We start from the raw sequence: 16,448 nt of genomic DNA on the forward strand, positions 1-16,448 counted from the left end.
AATACTATGAAAAACTATATGCCAACAAATTTGATAACCTAGAAGAAATGGATAAATTCTTAGACTTGTACAACCTCCCAAAACTGAATCAAGAAGAAATAGAAAAAAATAGAGAATCTGAATAGACCAATCACAAGTAAACAGATTGAAACACTAATCAAAAACTTCCTGCAAAACAAAAGTCCAGGACCAGATGGCTTCTCTGGAGAATTCTACCAAACATTCAAAGAGGATTTAATACTTATCTTTCTCAAACTATTCCAAAAAATTGAAGAAGATGGAACACTTCCTATCTCATTCTGTGATGCCAACATCACCCTGATACCAAAACCAAACAAGGACAACACAAAGAAGGAAAATTGTAGGCCAATATCACTGATGAATGTAGATGCAAAAATCCCTAACAAAATAGTGGCAAACCAAATACAGCAATACATTGAAAAGATCATACACCATGATCAAGTTGGATTCATTCCAGCGACACAGGGATGGTTCAACATCCACAAATCAATCAATGTAATACACCACATGTACAAAATGAGGAATAAAAATCACATGATCATCTCAATAGATGGAGAGAAAGCATTTAAGATCCAACATCCATTTATGATAAAAACTCTCAATAAAATGCATATAGAAGGAAAGTACCTCAACATAATAAAGGCCATATATGACAAGCCCACAGCCAACATCATACTTAACAGTGAAAATCTGAAAGCTATCCCTCTGACAACAAGAACAAGACAAGAGTGCCCACTCTTGCCACTCCTATTCAACATAGTATTGGAGATATTGGCCGCAGCAATTAGGCAAGAAAAAGCAATAAAAGGTATTCAAATTGGAAAGAAAAAAGTGAAACTCCTGCTGTTTTTGGATGACATGATTCTATATATAGAAATCCTGAAGAATCCACCAGATAACTATTAGAAATAATCAAGAGCTACAGCAAAGTTGCAGTGTACAAAATCAATTTATAAAAATCAGTTGCATTTCTATACACTAATAACAAACTAGCAGAAAGAGAATCAAGAATACAATCCCATTACAATCGCAACAAAAAGAATAAAATGTCTAGGAATAAATTTAACCAGAGGTGAAAGACCTGTACACTGAAAACTATAAGACATTGAAAGAAATAAAAGAAAACATGAAGAAATTGAAAGATATCCATGCTTATGGACTGGAAGAATAAACATAGTTACAATGTCCATATTACCTAAAGCAATCTACAGATTCAATGCAATTCCAATCAGAATCCCAATGGCAATGAAAGACCCCGAATAGCTAAAGCAATCCTGAGAAAAAAGAACAAAGCTGGAGACATCACAATCCCTGTCTTCAAAATATACTGCAAAGCTATGATAATCAAAACAGCATGGTACTGGCACAAAAACAGACACACAGACCAACGGAACAGAATTGAAACCCAAGAAATAAAACAGCACATCTATGGATAGCTAATCTCCAAAGTAGCCAAGTACATGCAATGGAGAAAGGAAAGTCTCTTCAATAAATGCGGTTGGGAAAACAGGACAGGGACATGGAAAAGAATGAAAGTAGACCATTATCTTACACCATACACAAAAATTAACTCAAAATAGATTAAAGAGTTGAATGTAAGACCTGAATCAGAAAACTCCCAGAAGAAAATATAGGGAGTACACTCTTTGACTTCAGTTTTAGCAGCATATTTTCAAATACCGTGTCTACTCAGGCATGGGAAACAAGAGAAAAAATTAACAAATGGGACTCTATTAGACCAAAAAGCTTCTGGAAGGCAAAGGAAACCATGACCAAAATAAAAAGACAGCCCACCAACTGGGAGCCAATATTTGCAAATAATATATCTGACAAGGGGTTAATTTCCAAAATATATAAAGATCTCATACAACTCAACAATGAAAAAACAAACAACCCAATCAAAAAATGGGCAGATGTAATGAACAGACATTTTTTCAAAGAAGATTTATAGGGGCCAGCTCAGTGCTGCAGCAGTTAAGTATGCACATTCCACTTCGGTGGCCTGGGGTTCACTGGTTTGGATCCCGGGTGTGGACATGGCACTGCTTGGCAAGCCATGCTGTGGTAGGTGTCCACATATAAAGTGGAGGAAGATGGGCACGGATTTTAGCTCACAGGCAGTCTTCCTCAGCAAAACAGAGGAGGATTGGCAGCAGATGTTAGCTCAGGGCTAATCTTCCTCAAAAAAAGAAAAAAAAGATGTATAGATGGCCAACAGCCAGATGAAAAGATGTTCAACATCACTAATTTTTAGGGAAATGCAAATCAAAACTATAATGAGATATCACCTTACATCGGTCAGAATGGCTATAATCACCAAGACCAAAAATAACAAATGTTGGAGAGGATGTGGAGAAAAGGGAACCCTCATACACTGCTATTGAGAATGCAAACTGGTACAGCCATTATGGAAAACAGTGTGGAGATTTCTCAAAAAATTAAAAATAAAAATACCATACGATCCAGCTATCCCACTACTGTGTATTTATCTAAGGAACTTGAAATCAACAATCCAAAGAGATGTATGCACCCTTATATTTATTGCAGCATTGTTCACAATAGCCAAGATGTGAATGCAATCCAAGTGCCCATCAACTGATGAATAGATAAAGAAGTGGTATATATATACAATGGAGTACTACTCAGCCATAAAAAAGACACAATCATCCATCTTGCAACAGCATGGATGGACCTTGAGGGTATGATGTTAAGCAAAATAAGCCAAATGGAGAAAGACAAACACTGCATGCCTTCACTCATATGTGGAAAATAATCAAACAGATGGATAAAGAGAACAGATTGATGATTACCAGAGGGGAAGGATGTTGCGGTGTGTGCAAAAGAGGTAAAGGGTCATATATATGTAGTGACTGATAAAAATTAGACTATTGGTGGTGAACATGATGCAGTCTATACAGAAATTGATAAATAATAATGTATACCTGAAATCACACAATATTATAAAAAATTATGACCTCACTAAAATAAATTGAAAAAAAAAAATAGCTACCATGTCTTAAATTTCTGTTATATGCCGGGAATCCTATTAATTGCTTTATCCAATTATCTCTTTTAAACCTCATAAAAACCCTGCCTGGCAGCTCTCAACCCCATTCTAAATTGTGGAAACAGATTCAAAGAGGTCACGTGATTTGGTCAAAGTCACACAGAGAGGCAGTGTAGAGTAGTGGTTACAGGCTTTGTGGCTTTATTGCCTGCATTAAGATCCTTGTTCCACTATTTCCTAGCTTTGTGACCTTGGGGAAGTTATTTAACTTCTTTAAACTTCATTTTCTCATCTGTAAAATATAAGAGTAAGTGAAACAATCCATGCAAAGTGCTCAGCACAGTGCCTGGTACATAGTAAGTACTTCATAAATGTTAGTGGTTACTAAAAGTAATTGTATATTATACAGTCATTATATGCTATTTTTATTATTACAACAAGCAAGTGATACCACGGATTTAAACTTAGGTCTCTCTGAGCCTAAATTTCCCTCATTTCCCTCTATTCAACACTGTGTTTGTAAATTTTTAGTTATTGATGAAGATAGGACCAATTCTCTTTTAATTGCTTAGACTCCGTGAAGAAAAGATTTGCCAGTTTATCAGTCAGAATAGAGTAGATTATGCTGCATTAATGAACAACTTTCATATTTCAATGATTTATCACAAAAAAAGTTTATTTCTTCCTCCCATTTCATGTCCTAACTGGGATGACAGAGGCTTTTTAAAAAATTATTATTATTAATGTTATGATAGATTACAACCTTGTGAGATTTCAGTTGTACTGACATTTTGATGACAGAGGCTTTTTATCATAGTCACCCAGGGACCTCAGCTGGTGGAGGCTCCATCTCGACACGTGCTTCCACCATCATCAAGGCAAGGAAAACAGGGGAGATGGTGACTTGTATACTGTCCCTTAAAGACTTCTGCTTGGAAGTGACACATGCCACTGCTGCTCTCATTTCCTTGGCAACAGCCAGTAACACGGCCAGGTCTAACTTCAAACAAGCAGGGAAAGGGGCAGTTTTCTGGGTTTAGGAAAGAGGTGAGAACTAGACATCAGCGTGTAGCATTAATGACTACTGTACCAATAATTTCAACTTTTTTAGTTTCCTAATTTGATGTTTATCTTTTTGATTTCAAATCTGCCCCCATCCCTTATGCATATAGATTCTTCAAGTAAAAGCCTAAAAATAGTTTCAGAGAACACCTCTCTTTCAGAGAGGTATATCAGAGTTTTCTGGAGACTTTTTCAAAATCATGTGTTGAGGCCCCACCCAAGACCTAGTGAACTGAAGTACCTGATGGTCAGGCTCTGGGTATCTATATTTTGAAAAAGCTCCCCAGATGGTTCTGGTTTGCTCTCTGTCATTATTCTGCAATTGTAGACTCGCATTTGTTTTCAAGAGTTGCTCTTAAGACAGATGGGAGGAAACAGAGCTAAAAGGATCAGAAAGAGGGAAGCATGAGGGTAGAAATTATGACTCAAGTGCAGCAGGGTCATTTTTAGGCAAAGGAAACTCAGGATAAAGTGATGTATAGAGTTTGAAAGGCAGCGAGATGATGGTGGTGGCTCAGATTGAAAGAAAAATTCCAAAGATACTAGTTGACTAGTTAAGTGAACCAGGAGATCCCTGGGTATTTCATGACAGGCCTAACTAAGGAAGCTGAGCTCTGGCAGAAGTTGGCGTTGCATGGGTGGTTGAAGGACCAGTTTTCTGACCCACAAATATGGGTCATTTATTCAACATTTATTCAAGTCTTCTTTTATGCCTCTCAGTGCTGTGTGATTTTTTTAATGGTAAACACTGAGATTCAACTAAAGATAAATTAAATGTTTATTCCACATCTCCTAAAAAGTTAAAGTGGTCTAAATATAAGGTCTCTTTTAATCTGTACCGAACATAGGGGTTGTGGTTACTTAAAGCTAGTCAAAGCCTATATAGGAATTAAAAGAAATACTGAATCCTTTTTCCTTGCACTTTTGGTGGTTTTTTTGTGAAATATAAAAACAAAGTGACTTTTTGTCGTCCCACATTTCCTCTAAACGTCGGTTTCTTGATGGAGAAGTGGAAACTGGAAGAAAAGAAGTGGAGAGCTATCGCTGTGTTTGTTCTACTTTATTATTTATTTACCAAATTTACATGGATTGAAAAGAAAATAAAAAGACAAGCTATGCACCAAATCATGGCAAACAGTCTATATTATCTGGATTTCATAAAACTAAGGGGTGATTTTACACAAATTTCATCAAAAAATAAAATTAAATTAGGCTTAGCATTCAACAAGGTGGTGGAAATTCAGTTAGTGGAACTATCATTTGTTTAAATGTAAAGCTACCATGTTTTTATAGAGTGGCAATACGGTAATTAGTAAAAGCGTTTGTGTCGGTGATTTTTTTCCCTTGAGTGAAGTTAATCAGTTTTATGCAGTCTTTGAATCATTCTTACCTGTATTTCAGATTTTTATTCAGGTGGTGAAATCGGCACAAGTCTTTTCTGAGAATTCAGGACCTTCCAAAGTAGCAGAAAGTTAATTGTTCCCTCAACAGTACCAATAGGAGCATTGGGAAGGCACAGTTTTGTGACTGTAAGGAAAGTGAGCAGCACAGTGATGGTATTTAGTGACGTTCACCTTGAAAAGAAGCTTCCTCTTAGAATCCTTCACGTAATCCTTAATTTAGAGCAGGTGAACCACGGTACTAACCAGAGAGCAAGGGGTGAAGTGCAGAAACGAGAGCGAAAGATGTGGTTCTGTGTCTTGAAGCGATCCTAGGCAGTTTGTAAATTGGGTACATTTTGTCCTTGGTATCCTTTCACTTCTCTTATCTGCTTCTCTTCTACTTCATAGTGCCAGGTGCTAATTACCCTGATTACCACATTGTCCCAATCCATCCAAGCATGTCTTCTCCCATCCAAGCTCTCTTTACACCAAAATTACCTACATTCCTCTCCTGCAGAGTCTCTGATATTAGAAAAAAAGTAACTTCATTGACTTGATTTGCCCTAAGGAGTACACGGTTTATTAACAGCCAACCTCTTAACATTTTCAGATATAATTGTTATTTTTAAGAAGCATGCCTGTTCACACCTAATTAATTTAAATTTGAAAGAATTTCTTTCATTATAAGGATGTAAAAAGAGATTCAGACAGTTTCAAAAGGGCATTTTTTTTTGATAGGGGTGAAAGTAGTTTGGTTATCTCCTGGAAGACCAGTTCTGCCTGTACTTAGCAACCTGAGCTGTTCCAGCTTTTCCACAGCTTTCCTCTCCTAAGCAGGTGAGCCTATAAATTCTTAAGCTCTCAATTATTTCACAGTGTCTCCTTTGAGGATGGTAGTAGGGCTGTTGGTTTTATTAGATGAGTTCTTTGAAAAGTCTTCCCTGTACCTTGGTTACTATGTTACTAGATATGTTGGTTATTAGGTTTCTGTCTCGAGAGAGTCAGGGAGGAGAAACAGATGAAGAAAAATATGTAATAAGCACTATAATAAAAAAGTTTCTTAGAGGAATTGACATTTGACTTTCTTAATTCATTCAGCAAATAATAACTTGGTGCTTACCATATACCAAGTACAGCCTAGGTGCTGGGGATACAGTGATTAATAAGATGGACATGGTCCCTGCCTCTATGGAGCTTCCTGTGTAGTGGTTCCAGACACATCCTCAGGGATACAGTTATTACATAGAGATCAGGCAAAAGGCCAAGACTTCCTTTCATATCCCATGATAGTAAAGTAGCATTTCATACTATAAACTGGCAAAATAGCTGATCAAGTTATCTTGTAAGGTCATATGGGACTATATACGCACTGAGGGAGGCTGTGGGGAACCAGAAAGCTATTGCCATAAATCAATTTAAAGGGGAACAGGAGTGACTGATACATGATGGGCGCCTTTAATTACATGGGATAATTTAAAGCATGTAGGTAACATACTCAAATTGCAAAAGTGTTGCCTTAATGGAATGAAACCAAAGCCTTTATGGGATAGCATTGGAAAAAATCTCTATTGGCTTGTAGTCATAGGGCTGAGGTAACTGAAAACCAAATTCAGAGATTGATTCTGTGGTTTGGTAAATTATATTAGTACATGGATTCACATACTTTGCCAAGTATTTTATATGAATGTTAGGTTAAGCTAGATTAGGGGAGAGTGAGGTCTTGACAAATGGAATAGCAATATATGAGAGAAATCAAGGCTTAGACAACCCCAAACTCCTAGATTTATCTAAAACAGAATTCTCAACTGTGGCACTACTAACATTTTGGACTGGATAATTTTTTGTTGCGGGGGGGAGGGAGGGGCACTGTCCTGTGCATTGTAAGATGTTTCGCAGCATCCCTGGCCTCTACCTACCAGATGCCAGTAGCACCCCATCCTTGAGTCATGGCAATCAAAAACGTCTCCAGATATTGCCAAATATCCCCCAGGTGAAGCAAGGGAGGAAATTGCCTCTGGTTTGAGAACTGTTGGCCTAAAGTGTTACCTTTTATGTAGTCTTTGCTTAAGGAAACCACGACTCATTGAGAAAGAAAACAAGGAAGTCATCTCATGCCCCATCTTTCACTATAGCTTATCTGGTAACCAGGATTAAAACTTAACATATCTCAGAAGGCAAAATATAGGATCAAAGTAGGAAAGGTTAAGTGTTACATCCACAAGAGTTATAGGAATTTGCTAAATTATGTCATGAAAATATGGGGACTATTTGCAGAAATGGATTTGAGGGTGCTTGACCAAGGAAATGGAAATGGAATTTTTAGATGAAGCTGAATAATTGATAAGATTGCACTTGCCAGAGATTTGGCAGTCAGTGTGGTGGCCTGGGCAGCCAGCTGTGGTGCTAACAACGTACTGAGCTGGCTAATCCCAAATAGCGTTGAAAAGTCAGAAGAATTCGGCCTAAAAGAAGGAATAAAAAATTTTAGGGTGTAGGAGTGCAAGATTAGGTCTATCATGCAATCTGTCCATACACTCCTCGTATGTCCTCTGAGCTATTCCAGAAGACTATGTTTAGTTTTGCCACAAGGAGTGGATTAGTGAAGGAAGCATCAGAATCATTAAAAAGCACTGGCTGCCCTTTCTAGGCTGAGAATGCTGATGGGAAGGGCTGCATTTGAAATGAGAGTGCTAATTTCCATGGGGGTGGCAGAGTCCTGTGACAGAAATGAACAAGTAGTGGGCATGATCACCAAATTGCTGGGTGAATGTGATCATCTAATCTCAGGGAGGTTTACTATTGTTAAATTAATTTATTAAAATTTCCTTTTGCTTGTAGGAATAATATGTGAATATTTCTTGTTGTTAAAAATTCAAGCAAAATAGATAAAGCAAACCCTCCCTAGACTCCCCTCCTCCAATCCATCTTGCTTTCATGAAAGGCTCACCAGAAATTCTCCATTGCGGAAGAGGCTCTTGATGTTAAGATGTTCACGATGGCCCCCTCTGTAAATGCCAATTCTCTTCTTCTCCAACCAGCCCAGTGCTTGCTGAATGGGTTTGTCAACACAGTGGCCATGATGTCAGTGATGAAGGCTATGCACGGGCTTCCACCTCATGGACTTCCCTTCTCCAAGGCTGCCTTAGGCATGCCATTGCTGAGGACCCAGTTTGCCAGCAACAGCAACCAATTCTGAGACCTAGACTTAGCATTCCACCTGTAGGCATCCAGCCAGTTCTGTTGGCAGATAGCTTACCGTGAATCCCTTCTGTTGTGGGGAGTGGGAGCAACAATTTCAGATCTTGTATAGTGACTTCCCTTATGATACATGAGGATTTATCTCTCATGCTGCCATCCTCTCTGCTTGCTTTCTTCATTCTCTCAATATAATTTTTGGCTGAGTAAATATTCAGTATTTACATTATACCTATGCATATGTTATTTGTAGCCAAACATCGTAATGTATTATGATCACATTTCTTATTTTTTGTTTTTCCTGAAGGTAAAAATTGCTTATTTTAAATTTTTTTCTCATTTTTCTTGGTACTGATTGCTGATTTAAATAGACTTTTATGTCCCAGGACAAATATTAATGGACCCCCCCACACACCACATGTCTAAATATTTAAAATTTATAAATCAAGCTACTAAATAAATTCTCTTGTCTTGATATACATACTTTCACAAAAAATCTGAAAGTTATCTGAAACCTGGGTTTTTATCTGACTAAAAATCTGTGAATTATCAGACAACTGAATTTAATTTTTATTGCAAATCTCTGAGTTGGTGGTGTTTGGATGAGTAGTAAAGGCTTGCAAAACTAATAAATTATTATGTTCTTTTCCATAAATTTTATTTCCCTTGCTTTAATTTCAGCAAAATGTTACACTGAAACTTCATATGAATTTTGATTTATTGACAATAATGCTATATTAGACTTTTAGTGTGTCATTGTAAACCTTACTTATTTTTCTTTTAAAACATTCAAAATTATCTATTATAATTAAAAGGCAAGATACAAATTATAATCAAAGAATAGAAAAATTTGAAAAATATTTAAAGCTGGAATTTTTAATGTAATATTTTAATTAAATCACATTAAACATTTTATAAAAGTAAAACTAATTACAATTCTAGAATCAGTATCCATCTGTCAGCGTAAAATATGAATATCTTTCTTTACATATATTACATCCAGACATATACACACACAGATTTAAGAGTAATATGAATTATTTAATATTACAAAATGTTTCTCAGCTGCCGTGTATAACAGCATCAAATAGTATGCTAATTAGTGAATATCACTGGATACTCCAACTGGAATCTGAAGTGAAGTAAAAAAAACGGACATTTGATGCTTTGAGACTTTAGCATACAAGTATCTATTTCATTCATGCTCTCAGAGAGGAAGGATTTGTTAAACTAATTAGTTTGTATTTTCTCTTACCAAAGTGCTTCTACTGTTCAAATTCTCTCCTTAGCAAAGTCTGGCTTTGAAGCAGAAGCACAACCCACACACCGACATAGGATTCAGGGACAGTCGCCTTGTATTTTGAGGAGAAAGGAGGACAAGAGCAAGTGATGTGTAGAAGCATCTCCCTGGAGCCTAAATGAAGTTAGTGTCACAAAAGGAAATATTTAAGGTTGTGGCCTGCACTGTGCCAGCATGAATTTATACATTTATTCTCTCTCTCTGATGTATAGAGCTCTTTAACGTGTGGGGCCCAGGCCCAGCTCTAAGTTTGGTGTTGGGTCTTAGCATTCAGCATGCATGTGCGTAAGTTCATGCTCCTGTTTCCAGTGGAGTACTTGTTCCCATAGCTGTTCTGCCATTCTGCGTTCACCAGTTCTAGTCTTCCATGGGAGTAGTTACTCAATGTCACGACAGAGGAGCTAGAGCTCTATCTCCTTTTCTCCTTTTTGTATTTTTTAATCTTTTTATTTAGAAATAATCTTAGATTTACAAAAAAAGTTGCAAAGATATTATGGAGTTCCTGTATACTCTTCCTCAAGCTTCCTCTAATGTTAACATCTTCCATAATCCAGCTGCATTACCAAAACTAAGAAATTAACATGAGTACAATACTGTTAACTAAATCACAGACTTTATATGGACTTCACCAGTTTTTCCACTGATGCCCTTTTTCTGTTTCAGGATATCACATTGCATTCGGTCATCATGTTCCCTTAGTCTCCAGTCTGTGACAATTGTGTGGTCTTTCCTTATCTTGCATACCCTGACAGTTTTGAAGAGTATTGGCCAGGTATTTTGTAGGCTGTTCCTCAATTTGGGTTTGTCATGATTACATTGGGAATATGGATTTTGGGGAAGACTACCCCAGAGGTGAACCACCCTTTTCATTGCATCGCATCAGGGATATGTGCTATCAACATGACTTATGACTGGTGATGTTAACCTTCAGCACTTGGCTAAGACAGTGTCTTAGGTTTCTCTAGTTACAATTGCTCTCTGTCTATACCCTATTCTTTAGAAGAGAGTCATGAAGTCCAGCCCGCACTCCAGGGGCAGGGAATCTATTTTAAAACTGCATTCTGTCAATCCTTATGTAATATCCCTTTTTAAGCCCCCACTTCCAAAGGTCCACTTAGTTCCTGAGCCTTTGGAATATTCTTTGATATACATCAATTTAGTTTTTGGCTTTCCCCACCACATCCTAAGTCAATTTTCTGCATTCCAGCTTCCAAAATTTTGTTGCTATTGCCTCTTCTTCTATTCTCTCTATATTTATAGGTTTATAGGGTAAAAAAAAAAAAAAAAAAAAAATCCCTCGACTGTAGTTTTAGTGGTGTTTCAGAGGAATTGAAATTGAATTATTATGTTCAATCTGCCATCTTTGTCTGCAAGCCTTGAGACAAACACTTTTTATTATTTATATATTTATTTATTTGCTGAGGAAAATTCACCCTGAGCTAACATCTGTAGCCAAACTTCCTCTATTTTGTGTATGGGTCACCACCACAGCCTGGCTGCTGATGAGTGGTATAGGTCCATGCTGGGGAACCGAGCCTGGGCTCCGAAGCGGAGTGCACTGAACTTATCCACTAGGCCACAGGGCTGGCCCGAGACAAACATTTTTTAATCGTCAAAATTGACATTTAATTTGTGTTTGGATTTGCCATTTCTGTTTGTCATAATTCTACCATTGATATAATCCATGGAATGACTGAATGCTTTTTTTGTACCATTATTGTATTTCATAAAACATTGTGATCAGTCATGAAACTCAGTTCACAGCTAGAGAGGGAGGCTTCTAGTGTTGGTTGGTGTGATTACTCCTGATTACCAAAGATAATTTACCTTTGAAGCAACTTTGAAGTGAAGCAACATTTGAAGTGAAGCAACACAGCGATAGTAACAGCAGAAGAGCCCTTACCTGTAGCTTGGAGAGACAAAAGTAAGAAGGCTGTGTTACTGAATCCCAGAGCTGGGGGTCATCTGTTTGAGGCTAGGACCTCTAAGGACCTGTCTAGTGGGAGCTGGGGCCACTAAGGAGATGCAGTCACTGCCAGAGAAGTGCCTGAGATAGAAGAGAGAGGGAAAGAAATATCCTGGCTTATTCCTTCCCTCCCCGCTCCTCCAATCTTTCAGAATTCAGCTGATAGTGAGCCTGGGCATCACAGTTAACAGAGGTCAGCCCCCCTGCAGTACAGAGCAGAGCAGTGGAAGGGCAAACAATGGATTTAGGACAAATGGCTCAGAATCTATATAGCTCACCCCTTTTGGTACTCTGCATTTAAATTGACCCTTCTACCCATGTTTAGTTCCTTCATACTTCTGCCTGTCATACACACAAAGACACTCTCCCCTTCTCCCCAAACAAGAAGAGAGACTCAAAGTCCCATTAGTCATTGTATCCTTCTCAAGTTCAGGATCTATTGGTGATCCTCATTCCTCTCCAGCAGGTCCAGATGTGACTTTTTGTGGCCTGATGACCTATGAACTAAATTGTAAGTTAAGTTCTACTAACACTCCATACAAAACTGTAGAAGAAGAGGAAGGGAAAAAAGTAGAAATCATTGATTAATACATACATAACAAAAATGTGTGTTAGTTCTACAGTCTTTGTTGCTGTAAAACGTGACAAAGTCATAGCTGATTTTTATCACTTCCTCTTCTACCACTTATTCCATATTTCCTTTGCCTTTAACTAGCACTGCATGTAGTTAGGGTCCTTTACTTGACAGGGTGACTGTATCAGTCAGGATACATTCAGAACAACAGAAAACACACTTGGTATTTCAACAGAGAGAATCTAATATAAGGAATTGGTTAAGTAGTTTCAGAGAACTGAAAAAGAAAAAAGAGCATACTGAGCTAACCCAGAGATAGGAACTAGAGGATGAAGCTATTGCCCCTAGGGCTGAGGAGACAAAAAGAAGCTTGATGGAGAGGTCCCTCAGAGCTCTGTGGAGGGGCCACTGCCTAACTGTTGCTGTCTTTGATTAGGCATGACGAGGCTGGTTCTAGGAGTGCACCCCCACACACAAACTGAACACTATAATTGATAACCACTTGTCAAAGGAGTGTACATCTTCTCCCTTCTTCTACCTTGCAGAATCGAGCAGGAAGTCAATTGGCAAAGCAGAAATATAATTCTGATAGTCCCAGCCCCAGCGTCACAAAGCAGAGTATAAAAAGCATGGCTTTGGACTGAGAGACAACAGCTAACCACTGGGACAGCTCATCACTTTGCCTACCTGATATCCACACACAACTTTCTGCATATATTTCAACTTCCCATACAGCAATCACAAATTTCAGCTTTTCTTTAACAAGACACAACTACCCTTTGTAAAAATAGACACTCTCACCTTTTCCCCGAAAAGAAAAGGTCCCAAATGTCATTACATTTATCTCTGGGTGATGTTAATTACTCCTCAAGTTCAGAGTCCCTCTTGAATATTCTGTAACCTAAATATGGAATTGTAAAGTTAACCATTGCCATGAATTCTTAAAATTACAGTGGGAAAGGAGAAGAAAAAATAAGCTCATATATACTAAAATACATAAACACACACATATGTACACCTACATTAAGCAAATAAGAAAACAATGTTTAGGTATTTGTCCTTTTTTCTGTCTAGTCATGAGCCTGTAGCTGATATTTGTAACTTCCTTCTTCCCTACTCACTTCATGTTCCCTTTCCTCCAAGCCACCACCTCTAGCAGGTGCTGTCACCCAAAGCTTCATTCTTGAAGGCTCGGGATCTCCAGTGGTCCTATCTTTCCTTGGTTACTGTAGTTTTCCGCTAACTTTTACAGTGAGAATGTAGAGGAGGAAATGGATATGGGTGACACAAAGGAAGTAGAATCGACAGACTTGGTGACTAAAGCCATGTGGAGTGGGAGAAGAGAATAAAAAACCGAAACTCTATATGCGTGTTAAAAAGTTTACTCATGTGACACAGTTTTGGTTTAAGTTTGAGTGGCGTTCAGACAGATCTGGGCTTAACGTAGAATTACCAACTGTCCTGGTTTGCCCCAGACTGAGGGATTTCCTGGAACTGAGACTTCCTTTGCTAAACTGGGAAAGTTCCTGGCAAACTGGGACAAGTTGGTCACCCTAGACTAATGTGAACTGGTGGGGCGGATTAGTTGCATGTGTCAAAAATGAACTCAATATCTTTGTAACATAAAAGTAAGATGCACATTTGGTATAATGTCTCCAGCTCACCTAAGATACTAGATAGATCAAATACTAGTTGAGGAGATAGATCACGAGCAATATATATCCCAACACTGAAAAACAAAGTAAATATTTGATGAGTAGTTGATAAATATTTATTTTTTCCCTTACATATATCCTTTGACATTTTGTATGTGTGTGTCTGCCTATCTACCTACCTGTCTATCTACCTACCTATCTAATCTATCTTTATTTTCTGAACCAGTGCCTGGGTGTGTTTCTTCATAAAATATTCATTTTATGCTTCCAAAAGTATTTCCACATTGTTTATAATGTATAGATAATAACATCACCATGTATTAACATTAAATAATCCTCTACTTATTCTTAATCCAGCATAGGTAAATTTAGGTGGTTTAAAATTGCAAGAAGAAACCGGGCTGGCCCCGTGGCTGAGTGGTTAAGTTCGCGCGCTCCCCAGCAGGCGGCCCAGTGTTTCGTTGGTTCGAATCCTGGGCGTGGACATGGCACTGCTCATCAGACCGCGCTGAGGCAGCGTCCCACATGCCACAACTAGAAGAACCCACAACGAAGAATACACAACTATGTACCGGGGGGCTTTGGGGAGAAAAAGGAAAAAATAAAATCTTTAAAAAAAATAAAATAAAATAAAATAAAAAATAAATTAAAAAAAAATTGCAAGAAGAAAAACAATTTATTTTGGAAAATTGCACATTTTTGTAAGTTTCTAAAACACTGAAAAATTTAATGTTTTGTTTGAGGAATTACTGTTAACTCACTTATTAATCCATAAATGTAATGGTATAACCATCAAATCCTTTTTCACAGCCATGCTATCTTAACAAGTTTAACTTTTGGAAGAGTTCTAAAATTTGGATCCCAATTCTATAATTGTACTTCGGTGATAACAACTTAGTGGGTTTGTTGATTAAAAAAATGTTTGTTTAGGTGATGTGCATATATGCTGCTATGTCCATTTTTGGTGGCAGATTAGTTGACAAGAGCAGATTATTAGCATGATAATGTCTAAACTGTCTCCTTTAGGGAGTGAGCAGTCAAGATTCCTTAAACTTGGCCCCACCTTTAGTGGTGCATGGACATGGTGATTCTTAATACTCCATGGTAGCTAGCGTTCAAATCCATCCCCAACCCTCGGAACCCATGGATCCAATGTGGGTTCTAGGGAGAGAGGAGGTTGGAAGTAAAATCTGTGACTCCCTCTAACAGAGTCTAATCCAGAGGGGACAGATTCTTTCTCACCACAGACCACCCCACAGCTCTGGAAGCTTGAGTGCTTTAGGGCATTGGTGGCTTCAGTTGAAGATAGGTTGGGGGGTTGCCAGGAGAGGGGAGGAGGAGCTCGATAACATGCACTGGCGCATGGAAGAACTGAAATACTTGGCAGGGTAGAAGAACGTTTATGCAGGTGGGGCATGAGTGATTGAAATTCGAGTTATTACAGCAAAGTTAACATCAACGGGCTGGGAGCGGGGAGGCCAGAGGAAACTTGGCGACACAGGCTTTTCTTGAAGCAGTTCCAGTCAGGAGGAAAGGATGGGTTGATTAGGCTTACTTTCGTTGTAATCTTGCGCCATCTAGTGTTAATTCTCATGTACTTCTTTTGTCCTAGTTGATTAAACGAAGGCAGATGAATTAAGACTCTGAGGAGAGTTTCCAAAGTCATCAGTTATTTGTTTGTCCATTCAACAAATACTGATTGAATACCTTCTATATGCCAGTTGCTTTTCTGGACATTGGGATTACAGCTGTGAACAAAATGGAAAAACACTGAACTCATGGAAGCTTACATTCTTGTGCAGAGAAAGACTAAATAAGATAAATAAATTAAATATATAGTATGCTATATACTTATAAATGTTAAGGAGAAAAGATAAATCAACGAAGGGAGAATTAAGTTTAAAATTTTAGAGGGAGAGGAATGTCTACAATTTTAGATCAGGTTGGCCTCACTGAGAAGATGACTTCTGAGTGAAAAACAGTGAGGGAGCATTTCAGGCAGAGAAGATAATCAGTGCAAAGGCCCGGAGGTGGAAGTGTGCCTGGCAAGCCCAAGGAACAGCAAGGAGGAGTAGACTGAACTGGGGGGCCTTAGGGACCACAGTAAGGACTCTCGCATTTATTCTGAGTGAGATGGGGAATCAACAGTTTTTTGTGGCAGAGGGGCGTGATCTTACATACAATTTAATATGATCACCCTGGCTGCTGTGTTGAGAGCAGATTGGAAGGAGGCAACGGCAGAAGCAGGGAGAGCAGAAAGAGGCTGTTTTCATGATCCAGATAAGA

General features: G+C 38.2%; 1 long non-coding RNA gene across 7 annotated transcripts in view; it reads left to right on the forward strand.

The window, feature by feature from the left end:
- LOC102150413 (uncharacterized) overlaps positions 1-16,448 on the forward strand; it is a 97,143-nt gene that overhangs the window by 16,267 nt on the left and 64,428 nt on the right. For 5 of the 7 annotated variants that reach the window (XR_011432587.1, XR_001379793.3, XR_289513.4 and 2 more), the window contains exon 3: positions 6,211-6,309. This is a non-coding gene — a long non-coding RNA (uncharacterized lncRNA). Of the gene's footprint in view, positions 1-6,210; positions 6,310-9,956; positions 10,585-10,630; positions 11,261-16,448 lie in introns of those variants that run through there. The other 2 variants (XR_002803866.2, XR_002803867.2) reach the window with 2 other exon arrangements.

The sequence above is a fragment of the Equus caballus genome, chromosome 25, assembly GCF_041296265.1.
Source record: "Equus caballus isolate H_3958 breed thoroughbred chromosome 25, TB-T2T, whole genome shotgun sequence".
NCBI classification, from domain to species: Eukaryota; Metazoa; Chordata; class Mammalia; order Perissodactyla; family Equidae; genus Equus; species Equus caballus.